Below are 13,296 nucleotides of genomic sequence, written 5' to 3'. Positions count from 1 at the left end.
TTTTATACCAGGAAAGCCAAAATCACAAGGTGAAAAAAATGTTTACTAGCCTGCACATGAAGGCCCAATAGCTCTTACAACGTCTTGTACTTAAGATTTTGAGGTTATAAACATTAGGGGAACTGTAAGAGGGCATTTTCAAACACATAGAACTTTTCCCTTGAGGCTTCTCAGGCACCAACACACTTTTACCTCCAGTTTTTCCATACAGACTTAGAATCAGGATGAAAAGCTACAGTGAAAGAAGGCTAATACAGAGATTCTGGTTTGTCTTACTCCACATTTATAGTACACTATTATCTAAAAGGAAATTTCACTTCATTTTTTGGTTTTTCTCTTCTTTCTGAAGAGAACACCTTGTCTTATTGTATTAACACATGATGCTTAAGTCTGCTGCCCTCTGCGTCTGCAGCTGTTATCACTCACGGCCAGAAGAAATTTCAAGTCTCACTTAGTCAAATATCGGTGTATTAATGTCAAGGTAAACTTCCATCAGACAGAGGCTTTAAGACTAAAGGGAAAGGAGTTCCCAAGGTGGCTCCGTTAGGATATTAGTTCGATTCCTGGCCCCGCTCAGGGGATTAAGGATCCAGCGTGGCTGTGAGCTGCGGTGTAGGTTGCAGACAAGGCTTGGATCCCACGTTGCTGTGGCTGTGGTGTAGGCTGGCAGCTCCAGCTCTGATTCGACCCCTAGCCTCAGAACTTTCATATGCCGTGAATACAGCCCTAAAAAGACCAAGTAAAGCATTTGCTTCTTGGGCAGCACTGGGACGCAGTTTCAACCCCTGGCCCAGCACAGTGGGTTAAGGATTCCCACAGATGTGGATTAGGTCACAACTGTGGCTCGGATCTGATTCCTGGCCTGGGAACTCCACATGGCGTGGGGAGGCCAACAAAGAAAATAAATAAATAAACGCAGTGCCTAGGAGGAGTTCCTGCTGTGTCTGGTACAACAGGATCGGCGCTGTCTCTTCAGTGCCAGGTTGCAGGTTCCACCTCCTGCCCAGCACAGTTGGTTAAAGGATCTGGCACTGCCGCAGCTGTAGCACAGGTGGCAACTGCAACTCGGATCGGATCCTGAGTCCCCAGCCTGGGAGCTCCACACGCAGCCAAAAAAGAAAAAGCAAGAAAAAAGTAGTGCCTTGGAGTTCCCTGGTGACACAGCAGGCTGGGGATCCAGTGAAGGTATGGGGTTCAATCCCTGACCCAGGAACGTCAGCATGCCACCGGCGCAGACAAAACCATAATCATAATCATAGAGTCATGGCAGTGCCTCAAAGACCAAAGGAAAAACATAAAAACAGGTGAGGCTGGAGTTCCTGTCGTGGTGCAGTGGTTAACGAATCCAACTAGGAACCATGAGGTTGTGGGTTCGATCCCTGGCCTTGCTCAGTGGGTTAAGGATCCGGCGTTGCCATGAGCTGGTGTAGGTGGCGGCTACAGCTCTGATTCAACCCCTAGCCTGGGAACCTCCATATACTGCGGGAGCAGCCAAAGAAATGGCAAAAAGACAAAAAAAAAAAAACAGGTGAGGTAAATACCAATATAAACTTTCCTACTTTCCAAATAACAAACTGTTGATAGAAATATAAAACCTTAAAAGGGTGCGTTCTTAGGAATCGGAAATTCTACCTCTGGTGCTAAAGGAAAAATTAAGGTGCATGGAAACTTGGATACAATGATGTTCGTAACAGCATGGGATACAATCATTAAAAACTGGAAACCACTTAAATTTTAAACAGCAAATCAAAGAATAAATAAATGACACAACCAACAGCATAATGGGACACTGTTGCTCTTAACAAACTATGTTGACAAAATTTAGGGGGAAAAAAGTGTTCTCACCACCCAGGTCTTTATTTCTATTAAATATAATTTCCTTTTACAAAAAACAAACAAAAAAAGGCTTTTTCAAGGTCTGATAGAGACTACTTTGCAGAAAGCAAGGAAAGGCACAAAGACTAACAGATCCTATCAAAAAAATACTAGGGGAGCTTCCATTGTGGCGCAGCAGAAAGGAACCTGACTAGTATCCATGAGGATGCGGGTTCAATCCCTGGCCTCACTCAATGGGTCAGGAATCCAGCACTGCCGTGACTACGGTGTGTAGGTCACAGATGTGGCTCGGATCCCGAGCTGCTGTGGCTGTGGTGTAGGCCAGCAGCTGCAGCTCCAATTCAACCCCTAGCCTGGGAACTTCCCTAGGCCGGGATACTGGAACCAAAGGCCCTATTTGGCTAAATGTACAAGTTGAATATGAACAATACTCGGTAACTGTAACTGCCCAGTTATTCAATGGCAGCTATTCTATGACCACAGGGATCCTCAAAAGTTGGGAAAGAGGGTAAGAAGAGAATTTCTCTACCATGAATATAGAGTAGAATTAGAAAATGACCATTTTGTAAACTCAGTGTGATCACTGATTCAAAGAAAGATTATCAATGGACGTTAACACCAACAGGTACTACTGGAGAACAGGATACTTGGAAGGTGTCAAAAGATCACCTGACAGGATAGTAATAACAAAAGGGGCAAGATATATCTTTACATGTTGATCTACTGCTCATCCACTTAAATAACTGAACTCGGCATTACTAATAAGGCAACTCTGTTATTATATGCCTAATATAATGCAAGAGGAAGTGGCTTAACATGCTCTAAAAAGCATTCTTGATGAAAAAAAGGATTTAGATGTTTTTCAAGAGCCTCAGTATTACTATAAACTGAACAAATTTAGCTGTACAACAGCAAAATTAAGTGTTTATCAAACATACAAAGAGGAACTGATAACCCATCCTCCTTAAACTTTTCCAAAAGGTTGAAGAAGGAACACTCTCAAAGACATTCTATGATGCCACCATCACCCTAATACCAACACCAGACAAAAGATACCACGAAAAAAGAAAACTATAGACCAATATCTCTGATGAATATAGATGCAACAAATCTCAACCAACGAAATTTTAGCCAACTGAATCCAACAACAAAGAAAAAAGATCATACACCACGACCAGATGGGATTCATCCCAGGTTAACAAAGATGGTTCAACATACGCAAATCAATCAACATCATACACCACATTAACAGAAGTCAAAAACCACATGATCATCTCAATAGATGCAGAAAAAGCATTTGACAAAGTCCAACGTCCATTCATGATCAAAACTCTTACCAAAGTGGGTAGAGAGGGAACATACCTTAATATAATAAAAAGCTATTTATGACAAACCCACAGCAAATATAATACTCAATGGAGAAAAACTAAAAGTCTTCCCACTAAAATCTGGAACAACACAAGGATGCCCACTCTCACCACTGTTATTCAACATAGTATTGGAAGTCCTAGCCACAGCAATCACACAACAAAAGAAACACAAGGTATCCAAATTGGAAGAGAAGAGGTAAAACTGTCACTGTATGCAGATGACATGATGCTATATATAGAAAACCCTAAGAACTCAACCCAAAAACTACTCAAACCGATCAACAAATTCAGCAAAGTAGCAGGATATAAGATTAACATTCAGAAATCAGTCGCATTTCCGTATACTAACAATGAAATATTAGAAAAGGAATACAAAAATACAATACCTTTTGAAATTGCACTCCCAAAAAAATCAAATACCTGGGAATAAACCTGTCCAAGGATGTAAAAGACTTATATGCCGAGAACCATAAAACATTAATCAAGGAAATTCAAAAGGATGCAAAGAAATGGAAAGATAGTCCATGCTCCTGGGTTGGAAAAATTAATATTGTAAAAATGGCCATACTACCCAAAGCAATCTACAGATTCAAAGCAATCTCTATCAAATTACCCATGACATTTTTCATAGATCTAGAACAAACAATCCAAAAATTTATATGGAACCACAAAAGGCCCAGAATTGCCAAAGCAATCTTGAGGAACAAAAACCAAGCAGGAGGCATAACTTTCCCAAACTTCAAGCAATATTACAGAGCCACAGTCACCAAGACAGTGTGTTACTGTACCAAAACAGACGTAACAGACCAATGAACAGAATAGAGAACCTAGAAATGAACCCAGACAGTCAATTAATCTTCAACAAAGAAGGCAAGAACATAAAATGGGGAAAAAATAGTCTTTTCAGCAAGTGGTGCTGGGAAAACTGGATGGCCTCACGTACATCAATGAAACTGGAACACATCCTCACACCATGCACTCTAAACGGCTTAAAAACTTAAATGTAAGACAAGACACCATCAAGCTCCTAGAAGAGAACATATGCAAAACATTTCTCTGCTATCAACCTTACAAATGTTCTCTCAGGTCAGTCTCCCAAAGCAACAGAAATAAAAGCAAAAATAAACCAATGGGACCTAATCAAACTGACAAGCTTTTGCAACAGCAAAGGAAACCACTAAAAACAACCTAAGGAATGGGAGAAAATAGTTTCAAATGATGCAACTGACAAGGGCTTAATCTCAAAAATATACAAACAACAGCAAAAAAACCAACAACCCCACTGAAAAATGGGCAAAAGACCTGAATAGGCATTTCTCCAAAGAAGATATACAGATGACCAACAAACACATGAAAAAAATGCTCAACATCACTGATTATTAGAGAAATGCAAATCAAAACTACAATGAGGTACCACCTCACACTAGTCAGAATGGCCATCATTAATAAGTCCAAAAATAATAAATGCTGGAGAGGGTATGGGTAAAAGGGAAACTTCCTGGAGTTCCCATTGTGGCACGGTGGTTAACGAATCTGACTAGGAACCATGAGGTTGCGGGTTCGATCCCTGTGCTTGCTCAGTGGGTTAAGGATCCTGCGTTGCCATGAGCTGTAGTGTAGGTCGAAGACGTGGCTAAGATCCCACATTGCTGTGGCGTAGGCCAGTGGCTACAGCTCCGATTAGACCCCTAGAGCCTGGGAACCTCCATATACCATAGGAGCAGCCCTAGAAAAGGCAAAAAGACAAAAAAAAAAAAAACAGAACCCTCCTGCACTGCTGGTGGGAATGTAAATCGGTACAACCACTATGGAAAACAATATGGAGGCACCTTAGAAAACTATACATAGAACTACCATATGACCCAGCAATCCCACTCTTGGGCATATATCCAGACAAAACTTGCCTTGAAAAAGACACATGTTCCATGTGTCCATCGACAGATGACTGGATTAAGAAGATGTGGTAGATATACACAATGAAATACTACTCGGCCATAAAAAAGAACAAAATAATGCCATTTGCAGCAACATGGATAGAACTAGAGACTCTCATACTAAGTAAGTCAGAAAGAGAAAGAAAAATATCATATGATTTCACTTGTATCTGGAATCTAATATATGGCACAAATGAACCTTTCCACAGAAACGAAAATCATGGACATGGAGAACAGACTTGTAGTTGCGAAGGAGGGGGAGAGAGTGGGAGGGACTGGGAATTTGGGGTTAAGAGATGTAAACTATTGGCTTTAGAATGGATAAGCAATGCGATCCTGCTGTATAGCACTGGGAACTGTCTGGTTACTTGTGATGGAGCCTGATAAAGTGAGAAAAAAGAATGTATACATGTATGTGTCACTGGGTCACCTTGCTGTGCAGTAGAAAACTGACAGAACACTGTAAATCAGCTATAATAGAAAAATTTTTTTAAAAATTAAGTGTTTATGAGTTCCCCTGCGGCACAGAGTTAAGGATCTGGCATTGTTACTTCAGGAGCTCGGATCACTGCTGTGGCACAGGTCTGATCCCTGGCCCAAGAACTTCCACATGCTCTAAGTGCAGCCTAAATTAACTGTTTAACCTGAGTCTAGTAAAGTCTCTACATAGGGATTCTAAATTCTAATTTCAGGAGTTCCCATTGTGGCTCACTGAGTTAAGAACCCAACATAGTCTTCATGAGGATGCAGGTTCAGTGGGTTAAGGTTCGGACATTGCTGCAAGCTACACTAAAGGTCACAGATATGGCTCAGATTTGGTATTGCTGTGGCATAAGCTGCAGCTACAGCTCCAATTCAACCCCTACCCTGGGAACTTCTGTATGTCACAGGTGTGGTCACAAAAAAAAAAAAAAAAAAATAGTAACAAATTCTAATTTCAATGCATGAATCCCTTCAGTAGTCTAGCAAAGCCTATAGACCAATGTTGTCCAAAAGAAACATAATGCAACCACTTACATAATTTAAAGTTGTCTAGTAACCATGATAAGAAAGTATAAAGAAACTCATGAAATTTCAATAATGTATTTTCTTTAAAATAGTATATCCAAAATATTATTATTTCAATGTGTAATCAGTTTTTTTTGTGTGGTCTTTGTTTTTTTTTAAGGGCAGCACCCACGGCATACAGAAGTTCTCAGGCTAGGGGTCAAACAGAGCTGCAGCTGCTGGCCTATGCCACGGCATACACCAGATTTGAGCCATGTGTGCAACCCACAGCATAGCTCACAGAAATGGCAGATCCTTAACCCCTGAGCAGAGCCAAGGATCAAACCCATGTCCTCATGGATACTAGTCGGATTCATTACCACTAAGCCACAACAGGAACTCTTCTTTTGTTTTTTGGGGTTTTTTGTTTGTTTTTTGTTTTTTTGGCTATACCCTCCCTGGGCATGCAGAAGCTCGGGGCCAGGTATTAAACCCAAGTCACAGCAATGACCTGAGCCACAGCAGTGACAATGCTGGATCCTTAACCCACTGAGCCACCAAGGAACTCCCAGTGGGTTTTTTTCTTCTTCATTTTAGGGTCTCACCTGCAGCCTATGAAAGTTCCCAGGCACTACTTTTAGAAGCAATGCTTTACTTGGTATTTTGGCTTAAATCTTTCCCTTTAGTCTTTTTTTTTTTTTTTTTGGTCTTTTTTAGGGCCACACTTGCAGCATATGGAAGTTCCCAGGCTAGGGGTTGAATTGGAGCTGCAGCTGCTGGCCTACACCACAGCAACACCAGATCCGAGCCGTGTCTACAACCTACACCCATAACTCACAGCAATGAGGGATCCTTTAACCCACTAAATGAGGGCAGGGATTGAACCCACATCCTCCTGCATCCTCATGGATACTAGTCAGGTTCTTAACCCACTGAGCCATGACAGAACTCCCCCAACACTTTTTTAAATTAGAGATTATTTTACATAAGCATTAAGTGCTGGAAATCCGGGAAACATTTTACACTTAAGGCACATTCTGACAAGCCACATTTCAAGTGCTCAACAGCCTCATGTGGCTAGCGGATTCTGCATTGCACAGTACAGCTACAGACCCTTTCTCAGAACCGTTTTTAAATGCACGTAATACAATTCAAAGGATTATAAGAGAAATATATCAAAATTTAGTTATCAAATACTTTACAAACAAATGTGTGATGGAGAATATACTTGCTCTTTATTAACACATTAGATAAGATGTCAAGAAGTCTGGTAACCACCCACTTCAAAGTATAATGAATATGCGCTGGTGGGACAAAGTTACAAGTTCAACTGAAAAATGGAGTTTGTCTTTTGCATTACTAATAGAAAGGAGTTCCCTGCTGGCTTGGAGGGTTAAGGATCCAGGGTGGGCACTGCCATCGCTCAGGTCACTGCTGCAGAGAGGGTTCAATCCCTGGCCCAGGAATTCTGCATTTCATGAGCACAGCCAAAAAGAAAAAGAAAAAGAAAAAGAAGGAAATGCCAAATTCCTATTAATAACAACAACAAAGAAAAAATGTTTCTATGCACATTCAGTGCAGGTTAAGAAACCCTCACCTAGATTGAATTTCACGTTTACATGAAATATAGAAATTTACAGAGAATACAGAGACATGGTAAGCAACACCATGAGGAAACAGACAAATCCAGAGTGTAAGGCATTCCCCAAGACAAAGGGGCCATTAGGTCAATACTGTGGTGGGGAGCATAACAGACTAAAAAGACTCAGGAGAAGTAGGAATCCAATGCAATACATGTACTTTTTTGGATTCTGGTTTAAAACAAAAAACTATTAAGACATTTGTAGAGGGCTTAATTTCAAAAATACATAAGCAACTCATACACCTCAACAACAAAGAAACAAACAACCCAACTGAAAAATGGGTACAAGACCTAAATAGACATTTCTCCAAAGAAGACATATGGATGACCAATAGGCACATGAAAACTGCCTGAAATCGCTACTTATCAGAAAAATACAAACTCAAACTGCAATGAGGTACCACACCTCACACCTTCAGAATGGTCATCATAAAGTACAAAGTAACAAAGAGTACAAGTAACAAAGAGTTCCCGTCGTGGCTCAGTGGTTAACAAATCCGACTAGGAACCACGAGGCTGCAGGTTCAACCCCTGGCCTTGCTCAGTGGGTTAAGGATCTGGCGTTGCCGTGAGCTGTGGTGTAGGTCACAGATGCACCTCAGATCCCACGTTGCTGTGGCTGTGGTGTAGGCTGGTGGCTACAGCTCTGATTCGACCCCTAGCCTGGGAACCTCCATATGCCGTGGGAGCAGCCACAGAAAAAGGCAAAAAGACAATAAATAAATAAATAAAATAAGTCTACAAGTAACAAATACTGGAGCAGGTGCAGAGAAAAGGGAACCCTCTCACATTGTTGGTGAGAATGTAAATTGGTACAACTACTATGAAAAACAATATGGAGGTACCTCAGAAAACTAAAAATAGAGTTACCATACGATCCAGCAACTGCACTTCTAAGCATAAGTCCAGACAAAACTATAATTCAAAGAGATACATATGCACCCCTATGTTCACTGCACCACCGTCCACAATAGCCAAGATGTAGAAACAATCTAAAAATCCACTGAGAGACGAATGGATAAAGAGGATGCAGTACATATATACAACGGAATACTATTCAGCCACAAATAACAATGAAATAATGCCATTCACAGCAACTAGAGATTATCATACTAAGTGATAATAAGTCACTTAGTATAAGTGAAGTAAGTCAGAGAAAGACAAATTCCATATGATATCAATCATATATGGAATCTGGGGAGTTGCAATTGTGGCTCAAGTTACAAAGCTGACTAGTATCCATGAGGATGCAGGTTCCATCCCTGGCCTCACTCAGTGGGTTAAAGGATCCCTCATTGCTATGAGCTGTGGTGTAGGTTGCAGATGTGGCTCGGATCCCATGTTGCTGTGGCGGTGGCATATGCCTGCAATTGCAGCTCCAATTTAACCCCTAGCCTGGGAACTTCCACATGCCACAGGTGCAACCCTAAAAAGAAAGAAAGAAAGGAAAAAAAAGACTTTGGGCAAGGAGAACTGATTTGTGGTTGCCAGAGGGAAGGGGAATGGGGGAGGCATGGGGTGGGAGGTTGGGGTTAACAGATGTAAGCTATGACGTACAGCGGAGATAAACAGCAAGGGCCTACTGGAGAGTACACGGAACTTTATTCATGTCCTATGATAAACCATAATGCAAAAGAATATGTTATGTTTTTTAAGTGTGTGTGTGTGTATATATATATATATATATATATATATATATAAAACTGAATCACTCTGTTGTACAGCAGGAATTTACAAAACATTGTTAATCAACTCAGATTCATTAACCGCTCAGCCACGACAGGAACTCCAAATTTTTAATATCAAATATTAAATTGATTGGAGTTCCCATTGTGGTGCATCAGAAACGAATCCAACTAGGAACCATGAGGTGGAGGATTCGATCCCTGGTCTTGCTCAGTGGGTTAAGGATCCAGTGTCGCCATGAGCTGTGGTGTAGGCCAGCAGCTATAGGTCCGATTCGACACCTAAGCTGGGAACCTCCATATGCCACAGGTAAGGGGCCTAAAAAGCAAAAAACAAAACAAACAGAAAAACCACACAAATATTAGATGAAGAATTCCCTCGTGGCCCAGCTATGTCACTGCTGTAGCTCTGGTTACAGCTGTGGCTCGGGTTTGATCCCGGGCGTGAGAATTACTACATGCCATGGGTATGGCCATATAAGTAAGTAAATACTAGGTGACATTATGGAATTACTCTTCAGTTTCATAGGTGTCATGATGAATTGTGGCTACATAGAAAAATAACTATTTTTAGGAGGTGCATGCCAAAATATTTATGGGTTAAATGATGACTGCATCAAAATTAAAAATACATATGAAGCGAATCCAAGAAATTATGAAAAAACACTCATAACTGTTAAATCTAGATGGAGGATATGTGGTGTGGCTGGGTAGGTATACCTGAAATTTCCGATTTTAAACATGGGGAAAATGTTATAGTTATGAGAAAATGTTCAAAATACACACTACTGAAGACAGAAAGCGGATTTCAAAAACAGTGTGAATTAGAACTGCAAGGGGATACAGAAACCATAATATTAACAATGATATTACTTTTAAGAGTTGGGGATTATGGGTGGTTTTAACATTCTTTTTTCTTAATTATATTTTCTGCTATAATAAAATCACACAGACTTTTGGAAAGGTTTGTTTTTTTTTTTTTTTTCTTTTTTACGCTATGCCTGCAACATACAGAAGTTCCCAGGCTAGGTGGTCAAATCCGAGCTGCAGCTGAAGTATGTGCCACAGCCGCAGCAACCAAGGATCTGAGCTGCATCTGCAACCCACACCACAGCTCACAGCTGCACTGGATCCTTAACCGACTGAGTGAGGCCAGGGATCGAACCCACAACCTCATAGATACTAGTCAGGTTCGTTACCAATGAGCCACAACAGGAATGCCTAGAAAGTTATTTTTGTAATAAATAAGCAGAATGTTTTACAAGGTGTAAAGAGGACAATAAAATCAAAAGGCATGTTTGATCATCACTTACCCACTTTGAACCTGTTTCCTGATTTATAAGACTATCATTTACTTAAAAAAAAGGGGGGGGCTACCATCATTATCTTTAGATGGTTAAAGTGAAGATTAAATTAAACAGATCACGATCCACTGAATAAAATGAGTCCAAGTAATATAAATAAAGAAGGTAAAGTTATTCCTTAATAGGAAATCAGGGGTTCCCACTGTGACACAGTGGGTTTAGAGTCAGACTGCTGCAGAGGCACGGGTTTGATCCTCAGCGGAGCACAGTGGGTTAAAAGACCTTGGCATTGCCACAGCTGCAGCCGGGATTCAATCCCCTGCCTGAGAATTTCCATGTACTGCAGGTGTGGCCATTAAAGAAAAGAAAGAAAAAAAAAAAAATCAACCAATAAATAGGAAGAATAACACATTTATTTAGAAAAATTACCATCTAGGAACTATCATAATAAATACTCACCAAGAATTATCAAAGAATAATAAAGCAAACAGATGAAAGTTTACTAAGAAACTGACTATTTACAGTCTTATAAACAACTCCCTACAGATTGTTTGTTTATTGATTACAAAGAGGGGAAGGGGAGTTCCCGTTGTGGTGCAGTGAAAACGAATCCAACTAGGAACCATGAGGTTGCAGGTTCCATCCCTGGCCTGGCTCAGTGGGCTAAGGATCCAGTGTTGCCGTGAGCTGTGGTGTAGGTCACAGACAAGGCTCAGATCCTGAGTTGCTCTGGCTGTGGCGTAGGCCGGTAGCCACAGCTCTGATTCCACCCCTAGCCTGGGAACCTCCATATGCCGCCAGAGTGGCCCTAGAAAAGGCAAAAAGACAAAACAAAAAAACAAAAACAAAACAAATCCACAGCTGAGCAAGACTTAATTTCCTTTCAGTTTATAAACCAGAAATGAAGAAAGACAAAAGACAAAAAAAAAAAAAAAAGAGGCTAAAAATACATGACAAGTAAATACAATCATTCTGGACTGAAACTGTAACTAGAAGGAAAAAAAACTGAGACAATTGATAAAATATGATCAGGGATTCTAAAGCAGAAAACAAGTAAGAAATAAGCAGCAATGTCCAATATTCAAAAGTAGCTATGTCCTTGTTATACGAGCATGAAGTCTTCAACTTACTTTCATATGGTTCTGAAAAAAATAACGTATTAAAGCCTATTGGAGTTCCCGTTGTGGCTCAGTGGTTAACGAATCCAACTGGAAACCATGAGGTTGCAGGTTCCATCCCTGGCCTTGCTCAGTGGGTTAAGGATCCGGTTGAGCTGTGGTGTAGGTTGCAGACGCAGCTCAGATCCCGAGTTGCTGTGGCTCCGGTGTAGGCCAGCGGCTATAGCTCCGACTGGACGCATAGCCTGGGAACCTCCATATGCCGCAGGAGCTGCCGTCGAAGAGACAAAAATAACATAAATTTTAAAAATAGAGCCTATGTATACATACAAAGAGCAAAGGAAAGTGGGAGGGCGAGTGGGAAGAAGGGAGAAGAAAAGGAGGGGGAAAAAGACACAGGGAAGAGGGAAAGTGAAGGGGAAATGAGGGATGGGAAGGGAGGGGGAGGAGGGGAGAGGAAAAAGGAGGGGGAGCAGGGGGGAGGGAAAGAAGGGAGGGGGGAGGAGGAGAGAGGGGTCTTGAAATGTGGCTACGGTCGCTGAGAACAGCCTTTTTGTGTTTACTCCATTTTAATTAATGTGAAAGAGCCACTAGTGACTACCTCATCAGACAGCACACTTCTAGGCTCTACAGAAAGCACCAGCAGACACCTAAATCCTGTGCTAGAAAAATGACCAGGACAAGGCAGAACTGCACTCCTGACAACTTTAATATAAAGTTATGTTTAGAGTTCCCTGGTAGCCTAGCAGTTAGAGATTCAGCCTTGTCCCTGCTGTGGCAAGGTTTCAATCACTGGCCTGGAAACTCTAGCATCCCATGGAAGCAGCCAAAAAATGTTTGTACCTTCTCTCATAAATGCATGCCTGAGGCACAACAGGTAAACTCCGTTAGATATTGCTGCAAGTATTACTGCAGGTAACAATTAACATTTCTTAGGTAACAATTAACTTAGGTAAAATGTTTATCTAAGCACTAAAATATTCTAGAGTCACTGAAGATGGGATGCCTAAAGGAATTTGGATTTGTTTACCCTGGTAACACAGAATGCCAGTTTCCAGGGAATTTGTTTCATCTCAAGTGGGCAAATTTGCTCTCTACACTCATACTATGTCAAGAGTATACTATGGCTTTGGGTTTTTTTGTTGTTGCTGTTGTTGTTGTTTGCTTTTTTGGACCTCACCTGTGGTTCCTGGGCTAAGGGTCGAATATGAGCTGCAGGTGCCTGCCTATACTACCACAGCAATGTGGGATCGGAGCCATGTCTTCAACCTACACCACAATTCATGGCAACTTGTGATTCTTAACCCACCAAGCGAAGCCAGGATCAAACCCACATCCTCAGGAATGCTAATCAGATTCGTAGGCTGCTAAGCCACAACAGGGACTCCTATACTTCGGTTTTTAAAAGTTATTTAACCAC

At 41.2% G+C, this 13,296-nt stretch overlaps 1 protein-coding gene across 5 annotated transcripts in view; it reads right to left on the bottom strand.

The window, feature by feature from the left end:
* Positions 1–13,296, bottom strand: part of CTNNA1 (catenin alpha 1) — a 187,718-nt gene that overhangs the window by 151,738 nt on the left and 22,684 nt on the right. The window lies entirely within an intron of this gene.

Source organism: Sus scrofa, chromosome 2 (genome assembly GCF_054392235.1).
Source record: "Sus scrofa isolate SSC_HxYL_T2T_F1_AM1 chromosome 2, Sscrofa_HxYL_maternal_Yorkshire_Landrace_v2.0, whole genome shotgun sequence".
Taxonomy (NCBI): Eukaryota; Metazoa; Chordata; class Mammalia; order Artiodactyla; family Suidae; genus Sus; species Sus scrofa.
Note: the sequence above shows the minus strand (reverse complement) of the source record. Positions and strands in the feature narration are given on the sequence as shown.